This window comes from Loxodonta africana, unplaced genomic scaffold, assembly GCF_030014295.1.
Source record: "Loxodonta africana isolate mLoxAfr1 unplaced genomic scaffold, mLoxAfr1.hap2 scaffold_272, whole genome shotgun sequence".
Lineage (NCBI taxonomy): Eukaryota > Metazoa > Chordata > Mammalia > Proboscidea > Elephantidae > Loxodonta > Loxodonta africana.
In genome coordinates this window covers 292,055-300,368 of record NW_026974995.1, presented here as the reverse complement: position 1 = coordinate 300,368, position 8,314 = coordinate 292,055, and positions in this window count along the sequence as shown.

Below are 8,314 nucleotides of genomic sequence, written 5' to 3'. Positions count from 1 at the left end.
ATTTACAAAGTCTACAGATATTGCCGTCTTTGGAAGCTAGTACCACCTCCTGATGCTGGGTCCATTTTAATTCATTGAACATGTGTTTTACATAGATTTTGATACTTTCTCTAACTCCTAATTACATGTAGTAAAACTCTTTTTTAAAAAAAAATTGTCAAATTCCCTGGCTTATTGTTCAATGTATTTATATGAAAAAAATTTCAAAAAATTTTATTTTCTCTAACTCAAAGGAAATTTTGCTTTAAAAAGTAATGAGAAACATAATTTTATATATAATGTGATTTCCTCACCTCTTTCTTTAACATTTGACAATATTTATCAAACCCTCCTTTATAAAGTTAATGCTCTTTTGGTCTCTTTGATATAGTATCCTAATTGTTTTTATTTTTCTACTTTCCCAATCTCTCTTGTTTTCACTTAAATATTTGATGTTACACCCTTCCCAAACTTGCACAGGTATCAATTAATAGTTCACCTTTGCTCAATTTTTTTTTTGGATAATGAATTTGTTAATGTTAATTAATGGAATTTGAGATATTGCCACTAGGTTTTGTTCTGCATGTTATGTTCAGTAGTGATTATCCATTGCCACCAACTCAATTCCAACTCATAGCAACCCTACAGGACAAAGTAGAACTGCCTCCTAGGATTTCCAAGAAGCACCTGGTGGATTTGAACTGCCGACCTTTTGGTTAGCAGCCATAGCACTTAACCACTACACCACCAGGGTTTCCCAATAGTGACTAAAAAAAAAAAAAAGATTGCTATCAAGTTGCTTCCAACTCATAGAAATCCTATATGACAGAGTAGAACTGCCCCATAGAGTTTCCAAGGAGCACCTGGTGGATTGGAACTGCAGACTTTTTGGTTAGCAGGCATAGCTCTTAACCACTACACCACCAGGGTTTCCTAGGTGAGGCCAAATAGAGACTTGGTTTACAAAACGTGAACATTACAAAGCTGAAAAAGTAAATAATTTGGAAGAAATAATGGAATTCAAGAATCATATAGATTCAAATAATAAACCAAAAACATTAATGTTATATTACTAAGAGACAGAGTCCCATATATAGACAGAAAACAAATGTGTACAAATGGTTTAATATTAATGTATAGAAATTTTTGAATTCTCTTAAATGTCAACTAGCATGTACACCATACTTTACATAGCTCTATTATCTATGGGAAGTCATGCTTCTAGTTATAAAATAAGACTAATGCCCTAGTTAATTGAAGAAATAATTCCATTTCAATTCACACTGGTCCTATAAAACCAATGACGGTATATTAATTTATAGTCAACATGCTTCAGAAGAGACAAATAAACACTGGTAGTAGTACCCAAATTGTCCAGGTGTCTAGAAAAAAAAGTCAAAAAGTGGTCAAGTTGATGTGAGAATATTTAATCTGTAAAAGAGGAATACAGAATGACTTAATAGCTCTATTGAAAACATGGGATATATGTCAAATAGAATGTGTCAAGTGTAGAATGTATGTCAAACAGAACCTGTGATATCAGAAAGTAGAAATATAGTCACTGTAGCTAAACTTAAATACAATTTACTGCTTTGGCAGGGAACTTTGTACATACTATCAATGAGATTTTCTTTCAATTTTGATATTTTAATGCTTCTGCGAAGATGTTGCCCACATCCATCACATTAGAGGTGTTTGTGTTCGGTAACTTACCAAAAATGATTGCCCCCAGCTTTGTTACTAACGTAGGAGGTTATAAATACTGACCAAGGAATTTTGAAGCTTTGCAAGCCAGGGATCGACCTGATTAAGATCTATGTCAAAAATTTGTCTGAATTTCTGAATCGGGCTGCAAGCCCTCAACCTCCAGAATTTGTGTGATAATTTTAACTCTGTATTGTCAAATGAATAAACACATAAAATAAATAAATAAAACATAGTTTTGTTTCATTGAGATTTTGTTGAGGACATGTCAGATTTATTAATATACTAGCAGGAGAAGAAACAAGGTGAAAAAAATTGTGATTTGGAGGGAGCAGGGGAATAGAGGAAATCCTGGTGGTGTAATGGTTAAGTGCTATGGGTGCTAACCAAAACGTTGGCAGTACGAATCCAGCAGGTGCTCCTTGGAAACCCTATGGGGCTGTTCTACCCTGTCCTGTAAGGTCTCTGTGAGTGGAAGTCGACTTGATGGCAACAGGTTTTTATTTTGTTTTTTAAGGGAATAGAAATGTTGTTTTTATGGGAACAGGATGCTTACATAAGTAGCATAAAAAAAAGTGAAAGAAAAGTTGGTTTTATTTCATGCATCATAAAATCATCATGTTGAAATCATGTGTTAACAAAGAAGACTGTGTAACAGAATCATTAGAAATGGTAGATTTGGCGAGCATTAGTTAGAAGGAACAAGCACACAGCTAAAGAGCAAATGGTAAAAATATAACTATGGCTGATTGTAATGCGATAGCTGTATTCCCTGTAGTAGTTTACCAGCTAACCGTGGGCTCATATAATGATGTCAGAAGCAGAGTAACAAGTTGTATTTTTAAATGGGCCATTGTCGATGATTTTTTTGTTTCCAATTTCTTAATCTTGATTTTTCCTTTAATAATAATACATATTACATTTTTCCTCCTGGGCATAGGCTGATAGCTTCGTATCAGAAGTGTTGTTATTGTTAGCTGCCTTTAAGTTGATCCAGGACTCATGACAACACCATGTATACAGAACAAAATGCTGCCCGGTCCAGCACCATCCCCATTATTTATTGTGGAGCAGACCATTGTGACCCATAGGGTTTTTTTTAGAAGCAGATCACCTTTCTTCCTACTAGATCTTAGTCTGGAAGGTCCAGTGAATCCTGTTCATATCAAAGCAACACACAAGTCTCCAGTGACAGACGGGTGGTGGCTGTGTGCGAGTTGCATTGCCCAGGAATCAAACTTGAGTCTCCTTCGTAAAGGTGAGAATTCTACCACTGAACCACTGTAAAAGACTGTATAATGTGTATTTTCATTTCTTCTCTTAACTGATTTAAAAAAGCAATTGTATAAAACAATATGTATATGATTTCTGTTTGGGCCTACAAAACGTAGAAATAAAATATATCTGGCAATAACAGCACACAGGCATGGGGGAAGGAAGCTGTGTAGGAGTAAGGAAATAACACCTGAAGGTTGTGCCAGTCCAGAGGAACAAATGAAGAGAACCAGAAATGGTAAATAAGAAGGTTAATGCAGTAAACATTATGAATACATACTTTTTTTCCCTCTTTTCTCATTATCTTTTATTGCATAAATCTACATAAAGTAATGGGCTCAAACATAGCAACAATTGTGAAGATGGAGAAGTGACGGGCAACGTTTTGTTCTGTTGTACAAGGGGTTACTATGAGTCAGAACTAACTCAGCTGCACCTAACAACAACAAAAAACAATGTAAGAATTAAAATAATTTATTTTGGAGTTTATAACACACAGAGATACAAAAAGTATAACAGTAATAGCCAAAAGGGGAAAGAGAGAATAGAGCTACATAGAAGTAACATATTCTTATCATTAGAATTACGTTAGTACAAATCTGAAAGAATCACTGTTAAGTTTTGGTCTATATTGTAAGCCCTAGAATAAACACAAAGAAATAACACAAGAAATAGTAAAAATATTATTAAAACTTGCACTAGAAAATATTCACACTTTGCAAAAGAAAAGATTAAAGGAAGAATGGGGAGAAAAAAGAGAGCTACATACAAAACAAAGTAAAATGGCTTCAAGTATAAACACAATCCAGTCAAAAGTCAGAGGTTGTCAGACTAGAAAAAAAAAAAAATTGAAGATCCTACTATATGCTACTGAAAGGTGACAAATTTTAGATTCAAGGACACAAGTAGATTGAAAGTAAAGCAATGGTGTTTGCATCGTGATTGTCTACTTTGTCTTTCTCATAAAGTGCCGAAAAAAGTAACAATTGACCAAACCATAAGGTAAAGTATAAAAGATCTGTAAGTTTCCAGAGAAATCCAGTTGATGGGATTCAAAGCTCTGAATGGAAAGGTGAAAATTTGAACATATGCAGAAATAGTTCAAGTTCCTCTGTTGTAATCAGAAGGACAGAAAAAGAATGGAAAGATGAAAGTATGTTTTTGTAGATGCAGGTAGATTTTCATATTTATTACCAGCCATTTGAGGATGTTCCTATCTGATACCTTCTATTTCTTCTTTTAACATAAATGTGAGGTAGCTAGGTGAATGGAATAGGAGTATGGGACATCAGAAACTACAGAACAGCAAGAAAGATTTTGAAATATTCGTGTCAGAAAGAGTTTGTTTAAGCCAGTGTGGCACACTCAGACTCAATTAAAGACAGTCTGATGAAGGATTGTTCAGAAAATGTGAACAGGAATAGTGAACTCAACGGGAGCTGAGAAGGTATCACCAGTATTGACCAAAGAAGCTAGAGGAAGAACCTATTCAGGAACTTAGAGAGGACTGCAGCCAAGGAGGATGAGTTCTGTGTTAAGATAAACCAAACCAAACCCACTGCCGTCAAGTAGATTTCGACTCATAGCGACCCTATAGGACAGAGTAGAACTGCCCCACAGAGTTTCCAAGGAGCGCCTGGTGGATTTGAACTGCCAACCTCTCAGTTAGCAGCTGTAGAGCTTAACCACTACACCACCAGGGTTTCCTGTGATAAGATATACGGCCTTTAATAGGAAAAAATGCCACTACAGATCTCAGCATAGCTGAGAAAGAACAGAGGAAAAAGTGCATTACTCTTTTTCTTCTCAAATGTTCATCTCTTTCATCTCCACTGGCAAAAAAAAAAAAAGTTGCTATCAGTTCCACCTCATGGCAATCCCGTGAATATCGGAGAAGAACTTGCTTCAAATGGTTTTAAACGGTTGAGTCTTCAGAAGTTTATCACCAGGCCTTTCTTCTATGCACCTCTTGATGGATCTAATCTCCAAACTTTCAGTTAGCAGCTACATGCACTAACCATTTGCAACACCCATGGACTGTCTTCCCTTGGCCAAACCCAATCAGAAGCCAAGTTCAAGGAAACCTGAGTGATCAAAACCAGAGTTTAGTGACACAGGACATAAACGAAAGCAGAGTTGGGTGGGAAATGGAAATGGGCCAGCAAAACGTTGTCTAAAAAAACATTGTCTAGCATGGTTTATTTCTTTTGCCTTTCAGCATCCACTCTTATCTTTTATCTTCAAGGAGGGGAAAAAAAAAGACAGAGGGAACACAAAAGCTCCATTGCTACCATATCGAATCAGGTGATGTAAATTCAGTATTCCTTTCATTTGGATCTAAAATAGAAAACATAGCCAACACCAGTCCTCTTCATGTAAGGCAGTTAGTGAAATCAGAAAATATATATATATATTTATATATATAATTAGCAAAAAAATACAAATGCATTTTAGCTGTTGAGGCCAGTTTAACATTCCCCATTACTCTTTGCAGGAATTTAGGTTGGTCAATTTTCTTTTCCATTGTTTTTTCTTTTTTAACTTGGTGTGTGTGTGTGTGTGTGTGTGTGTGTGTGTGTGTGCGCGCTGATTCAAAGCTTCATTCTAATAGAATTTAAGTATTAATGGCCTTTGTAAGTCTGGTGGTTTTAGTTTTCCATTCTTCAGCGCTTTTGGACATGGGATACTAATAGTTAACCCAGTAAAATCTCTGGTTCCAGGCATGCTCTTTTTCAATTCTGTCATGCAGCAGAAACATATTTTCCTTCCTTGGTAATATTGAATATTTAATAATCATCCTACCTGAGATAATGACCCTCTCCCCTTCCTATTCCTAAATTGCTACAAGGAGCTCCAAAAGGCTGAATGTGAGGGCAATCACAACTTTCATTTTAATTGAAACTTGACTTTTTACTCAATGGAACCATTCTTCTCTTGAATACTAGTAATTCAGTAATAATGCAGAGAGCCTAGAATCACAGGAGGAGAAAGTAAATTAAAAAACACAATATTATGTTAGATCTAGTTTTAATAGTGACTGTTCCTAGTTCCGCTTTTTGAGTTCCAAATCCAATAATTCTGACTGTATGGGAGAAGATGCCCCTGTCTCTCTGCTAGCTTCTGTCTTTTATATCTCAAAAGAAATTGACTTAAAAGGCAATCTTGTAGATTGAGTCCTGACTCATTAACATAATTGCCTCTAATCCTGCCTCATTAACATCATAGTGGTAGGATTTACAATGCACAGAAAAATCACATCAGATGACAAAATTGTGGTCAATTACGTAATGGTGGAAATTATAGCCCAGTTGATACACGTTTTTCGCAGGCACAATTCAACCCATAGGAGCCTACATGAATTATATATGAATTTTCCTAGCGGTCATTCCAACAAAGCCTGGAGTTGCCATTTTTAAGAGCACAGCTGCTAACCAAAAGGTTACTAACCGGAAGGTTGGTAGTTCAAACCCACCCAGCGCTCCCCAGGAGAAAGTCCTGGCAATCTTCTTCCTTAAAGATTGTTGTTGTTGTTGTTAGGTGCTGTCAAGTCAGTTCCGACTGATAATTACCCTATGCACAACAGGATGAAACACTGCCCAATTCTGTGGAATCCTCGCAATCATTCTTGAGCCCATTGTTGATGCCACTGTGTCAATCCATCATGTTGAGGGTTTTCCTCTTTTTCACTGACCCTCTAATCTACCAATGATGTCCTCCCCCGGGACCTGGCCCCTTCTGATAACATGTCAAAAGTATGTGAGATGAAGTCCATCATCCTCGCTTCTAATAAGCATTCTGGCAGTACTTCTTCTAAGACCCATTTGTTCGTTCCTTGGCAGACCATGGTATATTTGATATGCTTCACAAGTTTCATAATTCAAGGCATCAATTCCTCTTCAGTCTTCCTTACTCATTGCCCAGCTTTCACATGCATAAGAAGTGATTGAAAACACCATGGCTTGCTTCAGGTGCCACTTAGTCCTTAAAGTGAGATCTTTGGAGCAGACTCACCCAGTGCAATGTGTCAAATGATTTCTTGATTGCTCCTTCCATGGGTGTTGATTGTGGACTCGAGTGAAATGAAAACCTTAACAACTTCACTGTTTTCTCCATTGATCATGATGTTGCTTATTGGTCCAGTTGTGAGGATTTTTCTTTTCTTTATATTGAGGTGTAATCCATACTGAAGGCTGTGGTCCTTGTGTTCTTCATCAATAAGTGCTTCAAGTCCTTTTCACTTTCAGCAAGCAAGGTTGTGTTATCTGCATATCACATGTTGTTAATGAGTCTTCCTCCAAAACTGATTTCTCGTTTTTCTGCATATAGTACAGTTTCTCAGATTATTTTTTCAGCATACAGATTTAAAAAATATGGTGAAAAGTACAACCCTGACACACACCTTTCTTTACTTTAAATCACACAGTGTCTCCTTGTTCTGTTCCAATGATTGCCTCTTGGTCTAAGTACAGGTTCCTCATGAGCATAATTAAGTGTTCTGGAATTCCCATTCTTTGCAATATTATCCATGATTTTCTATGACCCACAGAGTGCAATTCCTCTGCATAGTCAATACACAGGCAAACGTCTTTCTGATCGTCTATGTTTTCAGCCCGTGTACATCTGACGTGAGCAATAATATCCCTTTTTTCACACCCTCTTCATAATTTAGCTTGAATTCCTAGCAGTTCCCTTTTCATATACTGCTACAGCCACTTTTGAATCATCTTTAGCAAAATTTTACTTGTGTGTGATATTGTTCAATAATTCTGCATTCTGTTGTACTATCTTTGAAATGGATACAAATATGCATCTCTTCCAGTCAGTTGGCCAAGTAGCTTTCTTCCAAATTTCTTGGCATAAATGAGTGAGCACTTCCACCTCTACATCTGTTTGTTGAAACATCTCAGTTAGTGTTCTGTCAGTTATTGAAGGCTTGTTTCTTGCCAATGCTTTCAGGGCATCTTGAGCCTCTTCCTTCATTACCATCGTTTCTTGATCATATGTTACCTTCTGAAATGTTTGAATGTTGACCAATTCTTTTTGGTACAATGACTCTGTTCATTACTTCCATCTTATTTTGATTTTCCCTGCATCTTTTAGTATTTTCCCCCATTGAATCCTTCAATACTGCAACTCATGTATTGAATTTTTTATAAAATTCTTTCAGTTAGAGAAATAAGGAGCATATTCACCTTTTTTGGTTTTCTATCTCCAGGTCTTTGCACATTTCATTATAATACTTTATCTTCTAGAGCTGCCTCTTGAAGTCGTCTGGTTAGCTCTTTTACTTCATAATTTCTTCTTTTCTCTTTAGCTACTCTACTTTCAAGAGCAAATTTGAGAGTCTCTCCTGACA